General features: G+C 36.6%; 1 long non-coding RNA gene across 2 annotated transcripts; it reads left to right on the forward strand.

Moving 5' to 3' along the window:
• Positions 1 to 1,107: 1,107 nt before the first annotated feature.
• Positions 1,108 to 12,287, forward strand: LOC103868434. Of its 2 annotated transcripts, XR_004457951.1 has the most exons (5): positions 1,111 to 1,535; positions 1,737 to 8,889; positions 9,073 to 11,102; positions 11,420 to 11,477; positions 12,025 to 12,280. It is a non-coding gene; the product is annotated as an uncharacterized LOC103868434 (long non-coding RNA). The 2 variants fall into 2 exon arrangements; XR_632888.3 differs by lacking the exons at positions 9,073 to 11,102; positions 11,420 to 11,477 and having other exon boundaries at positions 1,108 to 1,535; positions 1,737 to 6,159; positions 11,607 to 12,287.
• The last annotated feature ends 2,951 nt before the right edge of the window (positions 12,288 to 15,238 follow it).

Genomic DNA, 15,238 nt, shown 5'->3' on the forward strand with positions numbered 1-15,238 from the left:
TCAGTGTAAGAGGGCTCCGTCCTCGTCGTCTTATCTTTATCGACGGATTATTAAGTGGTTATGGTTGCATGTAGTCACTGAAACTCTCTCCTTTTCGGTCATGCGTGGTCTGTAGACCGAGAGGCTATGATGATTCCAGCCGATGTCCATAGAAGTGGGTGTCAGATCCGGCTTCTCCTCTTCGAGATCTCACTCGAGGACGGCGAGATTGCAAAGGACACTCCTCATATCTAGATTTTCCGGTTCTAGCAAAGTCACGCTTCGTGGTCTCGGTTCTATCGGCCATGGTGAGTTGCACTCGTGTCAATATTGGCCGGTGGAGGTGGTTTATCCTTACAATCTCCACAGCTCTGGCAATCACCAGGGCCGGCTGAAGACTAGGGGCAAGCTGTGCACCGGCCCAGGGTCCCATTGCTGGAGGGGGGCCATTATTTTTCTTAATGTACTAGTATAGTTTTTTTTTGTAAACTATAAATCTAAAGTTTTTGTAAAACGAAATTAATAAATACGAAATTTATAAATCTAAATTTATGGAAACAAAATCTTATTTATGTTAATCTGTATAATTTTTTTACCAAATTATAATTAACTAATAAAATATTATAATTAATAGTTACCGTAATGTGAGCTTACCGTAATATCTATATTATTAAAACTGAAGTACCTTTTGGTACTGTTTGGAAACTTAAATAGTAGATTAAATGAAAGTTGTTTGGAAACAAGGATAGCAGATTAATTTTTTTTAATTTACATATTTAGTCACTGTATTTCTTTCTTATTTACAGATTCTGTCGTTTGGATATTTGGATAGCAAATTAAATGAGAATTGTTTGGAAACAAAGATAGCAGATTAAATATTTTTTTTTATTTACACATTTAGCCATTGCATTTCTTTTTTATTTACAAATCTGTCACTTCACTTAAAATCAAAATTTTAATTAATTAATTACAATGAATTGTTATTTATTTTTGTTGAAAAAAAACACAAACTGTAATATATAGTATATATTAATCTGCTACAATACAATTTTTAAGAAAACCAAATATCATAAAATTAATAATAATTCATAAAAACCTACTGTAAAAAATTAAATCATTTTTAAATAAATAAACAAAAAAATCAATAGGTTAATATATGAATATTACAATTACATCAAATTGCATCAAGTTATAAAATTATAAATATAATATTACGTACAGATAAAAAATTATTATCAAACATTTATATTATAATATAATAGATTCTACTCTAAAAATATTTTACAAAACATAAAAATATAAATTGACATTTTATAAAATTAATGGTTTATAAATTTATATTGAACGCAAGTTAAATCCAACACTCGTGCGGGGTGCGGGTCAAGATCTAGTTATAATTATGGCGTCTTCTTCTCTTCTGTTAAAACTGTTCATATTTCCCCTGCATATTTCAGTGACGATCAGGCCTGGTAAGTGGTGACGATACAACTTTAAAAGATTTCAAGATCGTTGGTTCTTCCTGTTTTCTTCAAGGATTGCATCGTTGATTGTTTTCTGTAAGTGATCTTTCTTATTTTGTTTACTGTCTTGTTTTTGTTCTTTCTACACAAGCATAAATTACCAATTAATGCAAGAGAAGACAATCCTGGAGAATACATGCGCATAAACACAGATCATTGATTTTGTTTTGGTACTGAGCAAAATATTTTTTTTCTTTTCTAAAACCTCCGAGTATCGTTTTTGTTTTCTTGTTTCAGGTATCCATTTCAGTTTCAGCTTCATCCAATATTCATCAATTCAGTTTTTGCTTCTAAAATCCAGGTGTAATTTTCCTTTTACTTAACTTTTTTGCTTGCATCATGACTGGAACTAATTCTGGATGTCAAAAGTGGAAGAGAAAAAGACTTCGTGAATTGTTTATTGAATCACAAAGAGGTTCTTTAGATAAATTTTTGATAAAAAGAAATGCTGATAAAAATTTGAAATCTGATTGTGTGGATAATATTCCTGAATCAAATGATCATTTTGGTGATGGGATTAGTCATTTGAGTGAGCATGATAATGTGATTAATGCATCTAATGTTGAAAGTCAGAATTTTTTTGAAGAACCAAGTTCTTGTCTTGATGTTTATGATCCTAGGTCCTGGGAAAATCTTGACAACAAAAAGAGATGTGCTAATTGAAAAAGAGCCTAAAAGAGAAATGAATCTTGTGTTTCCTTTAGATAAGTATTCTAGACATTTCTCATATAATTATTATTCTCGAAAGTTGAGTAATGGAGAAACTAGTGATAGAAATTGGTTGGTTTACTCAAAACATGTGGACAAAGTCTATTGCTTTTGTTGCAAATTGTTTAAATCCATTGGCTGCTCAAATATGTTAGCAAATGATGGATTTAAAGATTGGAAACATCTTAGTGAGAGGCTTAAAGATCATGACAGAAGTATAGAACACGTGACTAATATGAAAACTTGGAATGAACTAAAAGTTAGATTAGAAAGAGATCCAACAATTGATAAATAACTCCAAAAATAAATTGCTAAAGAAAAAGAACGTTGGAGGCTGGGCTTAACTAGAATAATTGATATTGTGAAATTTCTTTCTAAAAGGTGCTTAGCTTTTAGAGGAAAAAATGAGAAACTTTACCAAGAAAGCAATGGTAATTTCTTAGGAGCTATTGAAATGATTGCAGAATTTGATTTGATAATCCAAGATCATATTAGGCGCATTCAAAATCATGAAATCCATCATCATTATTTTGGCCATAATATTCAAAATGAGTTTATTTCTCTTTTGGCTCATAATGTTCAGCTTTCCATTATTGCAAATATCAAAGAGGCAAAATACTTTTCAGTGATTCTTGATTGTACACCAGATGTGAGCCACCAAGAGCAAATGACTCTAATAATAAGATGTGTGAACATGTCTGATAAAAAAATTAGAGTAGAAGAGTATTTTTTTAGAGTTTCTAAAGGTAGATGACACATCTGGTCTAGGGCTCTTTGAAAAATTATTAGCTGTTCTAAAGTCTCTTACTTTTGATGTTGATAATGTGAGGGTCAAAGTTATGACAATGGTTCTAATATAAAAGGAAAACATCAAGGTGTTCAAAGACGATTGCTTGATATAAACTCAAAAGCTTTGTATATGCCATGTGCTTGTCATAGTCTTAATCTTGTGGTTAGTGATATGGCTCATTCATGTTTGAAAGATATTTCTTTCTTTGGAGTTGTGCAACGCATATATTGCTTGACCATGTTTCTTTTTTTACAGTGAAATCATTATCCAATACTCGTTGGGAAAGCCGAATTAATAGTGTGAAAGCTATCAGATTTTAAGCTTTGCAAGTAAGGTCAGCTTTATTAGAATTGTATGAATCATGTGAAGATGCTATGACAAAAAGTGATGCTGAAAGTTTAATTATGGCATTTGATAATTTTGAATTTTTACCTGGCATGGTCATTTGGTATGAAATTTTGTTTGCTATTAACTCGGCCAGTAAGAACTTACAGTCTAAATCTATGTGCATTGACAATGCTTTAAAACAACTTGAAGGTGTTCTGCTGTTTTTTTAGAAATATAGAAATGAAGGGTTTAATTCTAGCTTGAAACTAGCTCAAAATATTGCTCATGAGATGGATGTTGATCCTGTTTTTCCAAATACGCGTCGTGTCTTTAGGAAAAAGCAGTTTGATGAAACTGATTCAGGTGAACAAGTACAATTATCAGGTGAGGATGCTTTTAGAGTTGGCTATTTTTTTTGTTGTTGTGGACATGGCTATAACTTCGGTGAAGAACAGGTTTGATCAAATGATGAATTTTAAAAGTGTTTTTGGGTTTTTATTCGATTCGTTGAGATTAAAAGTGTTAGACGAAAGTGAACTTCGAACTCATTGCACAATCTTTTACAATACTTTTTCTAATGGCGATTCTTCTGATGTTGATTTGAATGATCTTTTTTCTGAATTGAGAATACTGCAAACGACTATACCCGGTGTATCTATAGAACCTAGTGAAGTTCTAGAGTTTGTTGAAAGTGTAGGCTGTTATCCACATGTTTCAATTGCTTATCGAATTCTTTTGACTACACCTGTGACTGTAGCCTCAGCAGAGAGGAGCTTTTCAAAATTAAAGTTATTGAAAAATGATTTAAGATCTTCAATGTCTCAAGGATTGAATGGTTTAGCTATTTTATGTATTGAAAAGAATATCTTAGAAATCATTGATTTTGAAACTGTCATACATGATTTTGCATCGAGTAAAACTCGAAAAAACCGTTTCTTATGATTGCATTTCTTTTTAGGATGACTACTGTTTTTTTTCTTTTTCTTTCAGATTTGCGGGAAGATGTTATATTTTTGTTTGGTTCTTGTTTACTTCGGTTTACTAACTTTTATTTTTGGTCCAATTTTATTATTGTAATCTCTTAACCAATGCTCAGTTTGGGGTGAATATTAATATTAATTATATATATTAATATTAATATTAATATTAATTATATATATATATATATATATATATATTCTTACAAAAACTTTAGCCATAGTACTTAAATACACTTTTACATTTCACAAACAATGTACATTTTTAATTACACTCCTAGGTGGTTTCCTTCGCAATGCATAATAATAAATTCTTTACAAAAATTTATGAAATGAAAACTTAAATTTATTAATTAAAATTTTAATTTAAATATATAAAGTTTATAAATATTTTTTTGTTATTTAGGTTTTTTTTGTTTGATTTCAAAACAAATCGTGTATTATATCGTTTAAATTCAAATAAATTCAGTAATTGTCTACTTCACTTTATTATGTTGATTTATGAATATACGAATTTTTTTGAATATTTAACTTAGTTAAAATTATCATAGTTTTATATTTGCTAAGATACACTCACATTTATTTTTTTATATTAAGTTGATGTGAAATTTTATATGGTATGTATCCAATTGTTATTATCTCATTCTAGGAATCTGACAAATAAGACACAATTTTATATACCATAATAACATAACATAACAGAGCGAAGTTTTATAGAGCGGTTTTCTAGGAGATCTAGAAGGCCATTTGTCCGACGCTATGTGTAATGACCCGATCTCGGTTTCGGAACTTATTAGCCGGCTAAAGCCCAAGCACTACCTAAAGATCCAAGATATTTTCCTATAAATACTTTATCCCCATTATTTTTCCTCCAGCAAAAGAAAAATCAGAAATTAAAAAAAGAAGAAAAAGAAAAGAGAGTTATAAGAATAGAGAAATGGAAGATGTTGTGGAAGCTGAGCCACCAAGATGATTATCTCCAGAGCTACTGCATGTCTTGACCACGCCAAGCTCGTCACCACCGATCACCGCAGCTTAGAATCGCCGAAAACCGCCATGTAGTTAAGCTTAGTTTCGTCCGTTTAGTAATTCGTCGGTAACTCTCTAACCGTTGCGAATCTCGTGCATGCAAGGCGGCCTTCATCGTGTTCCTCTCGTTGAGACGAATCCGTAGACACCGACCACGCCGCAATCGGAGCTCAGACGAAGCCGTACGCGTCTCCAGAAGTTATGCCGACTGCGGGCGTTTCGTCCACGCGCCGTCGCCGGAAATCGCCTCTGCCGTCGTCTTCCACCGCAACTCTGCTGCCGCCGGAAATCGCCTCCGTCATTGCCGCCGGCGAACTTCCCGGTAAGACGCCGCCGCCCTTCGCCGCCGTCGCCGCCGGTGACTGACACCGGTGACTCGGTCAACTCAGCCGAGTCAACTCAGCGAGTTAACTCGGTTGACTCGGTAAACCGGTAGGTTGACTGGTTTGACAGGTTTAAATTGATTTCGGTTTGGTTAGGTAAACCGGTCGGTTATGTCAAATCGATTTCTGGTCAAGGGTTGACCGGGTTGACCTTTGACCAGCGGGTTGATTTTTCCGCAAGCTTGACCAGTTCCATTTTTTACCGTTCGAAAGGCGTTCTGACTCAGAATTTCGATCTGATTTCAGATATGGAGTCTATTTGAGCAGCTGGAGTTAATAGACATTACTTCTCCTAATTGCTATGGTGAGGGTCTATTCCCGAACTTCTCGTACACGGCTTAGGACCTCGAATAAATATAATTTATTTCTAATGTGTTCCGTCTGTGTGAAATCGAGTCTGTCATTGCTTGTTTAGTTATTAGGTTCTTTGTTTAAACCGGAATTAGGTTGTTAGAGAATTCAACATTGATTGTTTCACTTAATGTAAATGCTTAGCTAGGATTGTTTTTGTGTGGAGACGGATACAGATACGAACTTCTGTATCCCGGATTGTATGAGGTTATGGCCAACTATAGTCGACCGGTTGAGCTGTAGCCTGGAAGTGTCGATAAATCGTCCACGGGCGGTGTCCGAGCACTATCTCGAGTTGTGTTATGTTTTTGGCCTGTTAGTGGGCGGCGAGTGTGCACCTCGCTAGGACCATTGTTTGTTGCTTGGGTACTTTAGGTACCGTGTTTGACATGCATTAGAATTAATTTATATTTATTCGGAGGGCTATGTCCGGGTCCATGGACTACGGGGTAGCATCCCATACCTCACTGAGCGATTCTCCTGTCGCTCACCCCTCACTCTTCCCCTTTTCAGGTGAGACAAATAAGTATGTGATATTTGGACGGACTTGGTGCTACTGGACTTTTCTTTCGGATTTTATTTGGGCTTGGGTGAGTGTTATTCAGTTTATGGGCTTTTATATTACAGGATATTGTTGGTGGCCCGCCGTCCTTAGTGAGAGGAAGACGGGTGTCACATTGTTGTATGATAACGCGTCGGGGGTGACTCGCTGTCCTCCATATAGGAGGTGACGGGTGTCGAAATTTTGGTATCAGAGCGGGGTTCCATCCCGGTTCCGTCCGGGATGGCGATCAGAGGATTTGGTTTTCATTGGTTTTCAATGTTCTTTTTGTTTAAAATATATATATATATATATATATATATATTTATTTATATATTTCGAAATTCTTTTAGCACCATTTTGTCCAGTAATTACTAACTCAAATGTCTATTTCTATGACAATGAGTAAAATCATCGTCATTCGTCCTTTGACTAATAGGGTTCTCGCCAGATGTTCAACAGTTGGGTGATGTTTAAGTTCGTCAGCTTTCTCGGGAGTTATCAGTTTCTTCGGTCATGATTTCGAGGTTCTCCAGGAGTGGATATGTGACGTTTCTGCCACCAGCCCACTTCAAGTAATCGTTCCACGAGTTTTGTTATGGAGATTATGTGATGTGAGGTATGAGCCATTGGTTGGCATGTGTACGAGTATATTGACTATTTTGGAGGTATATTTGTTTTGTGAGTTCGTGGAGATCGCTTTTGAATTGGGGTGCAGCAGCTTGCGTTGTGTGGATGTTGGAGTTACACTTTGGTATGTTTACCAATTTTGGCAGTGTTGATCTTTTCAGAGATGTGTCAGTTTGAACAACTGACATAGGACATTGGGAACTATTTATATTCATCGCAGTGTACCAGTTATGCTTGGAGGGCCTAGTTCTCCGGAGACTCGTCAGAGATGGAGCTACGTTTTTACGATGTCATCCTTAGGATGGATTTGCTGTCACGACATCGAGTAGTGTTGGATTGCCTGAGGGCACGAGTTCATATTGCTGGAGCAGATGGAATTTTTTATGCATGCATGCTACATACTGAGGAGTTATGAAATATATGAACATAGAGATTTTTGACTACCATTTCGATGGTTAAGAATGATGGACAGCATGAGCTGTAGGATCTTCCGGTTATTGCAGAGTATGAAGATATATTTGTGACCTTTGGAACGGTCACTACAAGACACATGAGACCTTATTGCGAATTGTTTGGAGCAAACAACACTGGTTTCACGAGTTTCTTATCGTCTATCACGAACAATGATGACTGAGTTGAGAAAGCAATTGGAGGAACTCTTTGATAAGGGATTTAGCAGATGAAGTACTTCACCATGGAGAGCATCATTGTTGTTGTAAAGAAGAAAGGTGGGAGTTTCAGATTTTGTATCGACTACATAGACTTGAACATGGTAACCATCGTATTGATGAGTTGTTAGAAGAGATTAATGGAGGCTCATCGTTCTCGAAGTTTGTCTTGGCATCAGGATACCATCAAATTGCTATAGCTGAGGAGTATGTATGGAATGCAGATTTCCGTTATGGATATTATGAGTTCGTAGTGATACCATTTGGGTCGACAATGGCACCGTTGCATTCATGAAGATATGAATGACGTTTTCGTGAACAGTTGGATAGGTCTGCGATTGTATTCATCAACGACATCCTGATTTATTTTGGAATAGAAAGGAGATTTGTGAGCATTTAGCAGATTGTGTTGGATAAGCTTGGAGAGCATCAGCTGTTCGCTAAGTTGAGGAAGTGTAGCTTCTGACAGAGGGATGTTGGATTTTTTGGGTAACATGGTTTTGGAAGCAGAATTTTGATAGATCCAAAGAAGATTAATACCGTTCCGGGGAGGTCGAAACCTAAGAGCACTATAGAGATCTGCCGTTCTTTTTGGGTTAACAGTGTACTACTAGAATTTCATCAAGGGTTTCACCGTTATAGTAATGTTGAAGATACAGTCTACATGTAAAGACGTTAAGTGTGGTTGGATAGATTTTTGTTCGAGAAGTTTCACTGAATAGAAGCACAACTAATGAAGACACCAGTTTTGGTTCTACAGTGGCTGAGGCTTACTCTGATGTGCCATATACAGGCTTGGATTTAAATTGAGGTAAGAGGATTAAGTCATTCATATGCATCACACCGGAGAGGTTGTAGCGGTATTTGCGTTATAGTTTTGGAGCTCGTAATTGTAGGGAAGGAAGTCCAGATTCTCTGGGATTATTAGAATCTGAAATTTATCTTCATTCATTAAAGCTTGTACGTGGACAGTGCAATAGGATTGAGTTTTTAGCAGACTACAGTTTGGATATGGCATGCCATCTGGTAAGGACAACCATGTGACAAATGTCTTGGATAGGCATATGAGCGACGTATCTGGAACCAAGGAGGTTCAGGAGTTTACTGGGACAATTGCTAGTCTCAGACGGTGTGTCGTTATTATCAAGGGAAAGACATATGACCTTGAGGTTTGGAGCATGCAGATTTGCTATGCGGGATACACCAAGCGCATGTTAACATTCTGGTTTTGGCTGATCGATATTGGGAGTATTGGATATCATACAGCTTTGAGCAGGATGTATCTATATCGAAACCGAGTTTGTGTGTTGGACGATAAGCTGTTAAGAAAAGGGATCTTACAGCAAACACATCACTCGTGTTACTGTACCCATCAGAAATATCAAGGAGTTCAAAGATATAAAGCGTTATAATCATTGGCCTATTATGAAAAAGATTGTAGCTACATTGCGTCTATGTCAGATGGTTATGATAGAGGATCAATTATCGATCATGTTATTTTGAGCTTGCTTTTACTAGAGTGGAAATGAGGCTTGTTGATTATGGAGGTTGTTACTCGATTTTAAATCACCATATGTGGAAAGGATACCACATGGGTAGTCATGGATAGACTTACCAAGTCAACCCATTTTCTAAAATAATTTAGAAGACAGACAGAGTTGATCAGTTGGTGCAGATTCACATCAGCGTGATTGTAAGGATTTGGAGTTTATGTCAGCATTATATTGGATTGGCATTCGAAGTTCACGTCTGCATTTTGGAGTCATTCAGAAGGCGTTTGGGACAAAGATCCATAGGAAAATAACTTATTATCGGCATTCAAATGGTCAGTTAGAGAGGACTACTTAGAACTTAAAGGATATGTTCAGGGATTGCATCTTCCAATGGGATGGAAGTTCAGAAAGCATCCACCTCTAATAGAGTTTTCTTATATCGACAGTTATCATTCAAGCATTGAGATGGACCGTACAAGGCTGTTTATGGTAGGCATTGTCGTATACCACTTTGTTGGACCAAAGTGGGGGAGCGATATGAGTTAAAATTACTAATAGTTCAAGAGACGTAGAGCAAATGGATATGCTCAAAGATTGGCTTTAGAAAACCCATAGCCGTCAGAGGATTTATGCAGCTAAGCGCCATAAGGATTTGGAGTTACATATGGGTTATTTAGTATACCTGAAAATAAGGACATTTCATAAGGGACCTAAGACTCAGAAGCTAAAGGAGCTTAAACCAAGGTACATGGGATTGTAGCCTTCGCTGGACCGGATTGGAGTAGCTGCTTGCAGTTGTTTTATCAGCATTGTATCAACCTTCCATGACGTGGTTTATGTGTCAGCGTTGAAAAAAGTTGAAGGAAAACCAGAGTTATTTTGCGGCAGACGTCAAATCACCGCAGGAAAATTATACTCGTCTTGTCAGCTAGTGTAGAATTTAGATCATCAAGCGAAAGCAGTTTAGAGAATGTCGACTGTGTTTTTCAGAGTTTGTTGAGAGTGAGATGAGACCTGAGAGACCGACCATATTGATTATTCAGAAGTTTGTTTCAATAATGTTGGAGAATTAACGGATGACTCGAATTTGGGGACGAATTCTTTGTAGTAGAGGAGAATTGTAACGACCCGATCCCGGTCTCGGAACTTATTAGCCGGATAAAGCCCAAGCACTACCTAAAGACCCAAGATATTTGCCTATAAATACCTCATCCCCATTATTTTTCCTCCAGCAAAAGAAAAATCAGAAATTAGAAAAAGAATAAAAAGAAAAGAGAGTTATACGAATTGAGAAATGGAAGATGTTGTGGAAGCTGAGCCACCAAGATGATTGTCGCTGGAGCTACTGCATGTCGTGACCACGCCAAGCTCTTCACCACCGATCACCGCAGCTTAGAATCGCCGGAAACCGCCATGCAGTTAAGCTTAGTTTCGTCCGTTTAGTAATTCGTCGATAACTCTCTAACCGTCACATACTCTCGTGCATGCAAGGCCATCATCGTGTTCCTCTCGTCAAAACGAATCCGTAGACACCGACCACGCCGCAATCGGAGCTCAGACGAAGCCGTACGCGCCTCCAGAAATTACGCCGACTGCGCGCGTTTCGTCCACGCGCCGTCGCCGGAAATCGCCTCTGCCGTCGTCCTCCGCCGCAACTCTGCCACCACCGGAAATCGCCTCCATCGTTGCCGCCGGCGAACTTCCCGGTAAGACGCCGCCGCCCTTCGCCGTCGCTGCCGGGGACCGACACCGGTGACTCGTCGGTGACTCGGTCAACTCGGTCGAGTCAACTCAGCGAGTTAACTCGGTTGACTCGGTAAACCGGTTGGTTGACTGGTTTGATTGGTTTAAATTGATTTCGGTTTGGTTAGGGTAAACCGGTCGGTTATGTCAAATCGATTTCTGGTCAAGGGTTGACCGGGTTGACCTTTGACTTGCGGGTTGACTTTTCCGGAAACCTTGACCAGTTCCGTTTTTAACCGTTCGAAAGGCGTTCTGATTCATAATTTCGATCTGATTTCAGATATGGAGTCTATTTGAGCAGCTGGAGTTAATATACATTACTTCTCCTAATTGCTAAGGTGAGGGTCTATTCCCGAACTTCTCGTACACGAATAAATATAATTTATTTATAATGTGTTTCGTCGGTGTGAAATCGAGTCTGTCATTGCTTGTTTAGTTATTAGGTTCTTTTTTTAAACCGGAATTAGGTTGTTAGAGGATTCAACATTGATTGTTTCACTTAATGTAAATGCTTAGCTAGGATTGTTTTTGTGTGGAGACGGATACAAAGACGGACTTCTGTATGCCGGATTGTATGAGGTTATGGCCAACTATAGTCGACCGGTTGAGCTGTAGCCTGGAAGTGTCGATAAATCGTCCACGGGTGGTGTCCGAGCACTATCTCGAGCTGTATTATGTTTTTGGCCTGTTAGTGGGCGGCGAGTGTGCACCTCGCTAGGACCATTGTTTGTTGCTTGGGTACTTTAGGTACCGTGTTTGACATGCATTAGAATTAATTCATATTTATTCGGAGTGCTATGTCCGGGTCTATGGACTACGGGGTAGCATTCCATACCTCACTGAGCGATTTCTCTGTCGCTCACCCCTCACTCTTCCCCTTTTCAGGTGAGACAAATAAGTATGTGATATTTGGACGGACTTGGTGCTACTGGGCTTTTCTTTCGGATTTTATTTGGGCTTGGATGAGTGTTATTGGGTTTATGGGCTTTTATATTACGGGATATTGTTGGTGGCCCGCCGTCCTTAGTGAAAGGGAGACGGGTGTCACATTGTTGTATGATGATGCGTCGGGGGTGACACGCTGTCTTCCATATAGGAGGGGACAGGTGTCGCACTATGACTTCTGGCAAAGAGAATGTCGGCCGACCAGCCGTGATGACATCTTCATCCGAAGACTTCACGCCGACGAAGAGCTCGCCGCCGTGACGATCCTGACGACATCATCCCGACAGAGAGTTTGCCGCCGTGACGACTGAAGAACCGAGCATCTTTCCCAGGTGCTTCTGCGACGAATTCGTTCTGACGAGCACTTGTCGTCGTGCCAACCCCGTCACCATGAACCGAAGAGCTCACTGACGAACCGACATCTTTCCCTGGCGCTTCCCCGACGACTTCGTTCCGAAGAGCACTCACCGCCATGCCAACCCGTCACCGAAAAACCGAAGATCTCATTGACGAACCGAGCATCTTTCCCAGGCGCTTCTCGACGACTTCACCCCAATGACGTTAACCAAAGCTATCATCCCAAAGAGATATTGTTCCATTTCTAGCTATCCAACTGTCCGGTCACTCGGTTTCAGTATTAATCATAATCTCAACTTCACCACTTGGAAGGTAAACCCAAAAAAACCACATGATGAACTACTTGTGGCTTGATCTCTCTTAAGAGAGTACGTAGGCAGCTTTCCTACAAGGTGCAGCTACAAACACAAAACCACCCGTTATCTCTTTACCATCGTCTAGATACAACTTCATTAACAAAGTTCTCGGAGCTCCACATCTTACATCGATTACTATAATATTTGTTTGACCATTCATCATGTTTGTTGACCTTAACGAATTTGGGCTTCATCAGCCGGGAGAGCTCGAGACACCCGCTATTTAAAGCGGCAAACATGATCTCCAGAGGAAACAACGGCATCAATTTGGGGATGATTGCGGCCGCGTAGAATCTCTAGAAATCAAGTCTCAAATATAAGATTGTATGAACTCCCAAATAAGAACTCTTCTTATTAATCTCTTGAGGAAACTATCTCAAAATCTCAAACTCTCAAACTCATAAACTCTTAAGTTATGCAACACCCTTGCATCTCCTTATATATTAAACTAAAACTCCTAAACTCATTAGGTATTATATTATTTAGAATATTTCCTAATCCTTTAGATAATCACAAACTCAATAGGATTAGGAAACTTGCTTCTTAAGCTTTCTTCAAGCTTATTCCAACAGAATCTAGAGTTTTCTTTGGTTCTGGTTTATTAGGCTTTGATTTTGGTCAAATTTTGTTATTGTAACCCCTTAACCAATGTCTGGTTTGGGACGAATATTAATATGTAAATAATTTTTTAAAAATTTGCTATAGTACTTAAATACAGTTTTACATTTCACAAAAAAAGTATGTACATTTTTACTTATACTACTAGTTATTTCTTACGCAATGCACAATGATAAATTCTTTAAACTTTTTATAATAAACAAAAATTTAATTTACTAATATTAAATTTTTCATTTAAAATAAATAAATAAATATTTGTTTGCTATTTATTTTTTTTTTGACTTAACAAACCGTGTATTATATCGGTTTAGTTTCAAATAAGTTCAGCAATTGACAACTTCACTTTACTATGTTGATTTATGAATCTATGAATATTTTCAATATTTAACTCTCAATTAAATGTTATATTTTAATTAAAACTATTATAGTTTTGTATTTGTTAAGATACACTCACATTTAATTTTGACAAAATTATAAATATTTTATACAAAATTGACTGATTTTGGATATGAAGTTTTGTATACATATATGGTATGTATCCAATTGTGATTATCTAATATTAGAAATCTTACAAATAAAACAAAATTTTATCATTAAAGTTCATGCATAATAATAGAATGTCATGTTAATTTCTTCATTAAGTCATGTCATATTTTATTTTGTGAAAATGAATATAACAATGACATGCAATCAAAAATTTTAAAAAATATTTCTCAAATATTTTTTAGAAATAGTCCTCTACACAAGGTAAATTGTAACTAAAAGAAAGATGACAACTAAAAGAAGATGTCTAAAGCATGACAGAAAGTTACTCCCCCATTTTTTATATAAGTCGTTTTAGAGAAATTTTTATGTTCCAAATTCTATAACGTTTTCGATTTTCTATGTAAAATTTATTAACATTTAACGTTATATGACCAATGATAATATACCCTTTATTTTATTATTGGTTGATTTGTGATTAGGTAAATAATTAATGATATTTTTGTTTAGAAAATATAAAAAGTTAATGATTTCTTAATCTATGTGCATAATTTTAAAATGACTTATATTAAAAAACGGAGAGAGTATGTTTTTTTTCTTTTTACATTTTGACTACAGGGTTGTCTATGGAACAATAATCTATTGTGAAACAACTTTGGACATGATAAAAAGAAGGGAATCGCGAGTCCTTGAATGAGATTTGGCATAATTTCAGCTATGCAACACCCAAATATGGTCAATCTATATGTATGTTGTGTTGAAGGAGACCAGCTTTTGCTTGTCTATTATTTTATCACTAGGTAATAACCCCGCCTTGCGAAGGATGTGATTATTAGTTTTGTTATTTTAAATAAAAAGACATTAAATCTGTTTAATCTGGATATTTGTTCGGTTTTAAGTTTTTTTTTTTTGTTTTAAATCTTCTAAGATATAACTATTATTTTAAATTAACATTCATTTTAGTTTATTCGGTTAAAATATTTGATTTTTTTATTTTTCGGTAAAAACCAAAAATTAATATTATTTGTTTATTTTCATGTTATGAATTTTAGATAGTCATGTCGAACCAATAGTTTCATATTATAGTTTTTTAAACAGATAGTAGTTTAAGAAAAAGAAAAAAAATTATTAAGACAAATCATTTCACTACAATTTGGCCAATAGTGAAAGAAGCATTAAGAAAAAATATTTCAACTTTCAAAAAACTTAGATACTTCAATTGTGGTGAATACTTAGTTACAAGGTGCTCACATCAAGGTGCACATGCATGTGTATGTAAAAAGTATATAAAATTAGTTGACAAATATATAAAGATATTGTTAATTAGTATTAAATGACAT

The sequence above is a fragment of the Brassica rapa genome, chromosome A05, assembly GCF_000309985.2.
Source record: "Brassica rapa cultivar Chiifu-401-42 chromosome A05, CAAS_Brap_v3.01, whole genome shotgun sequence".
NCBI lineage: Eukaryota > Viridiplantae > Streptophyta > Magnoliopsida > Brassicales > Brassicaceae > Brassica > Brassica rapa.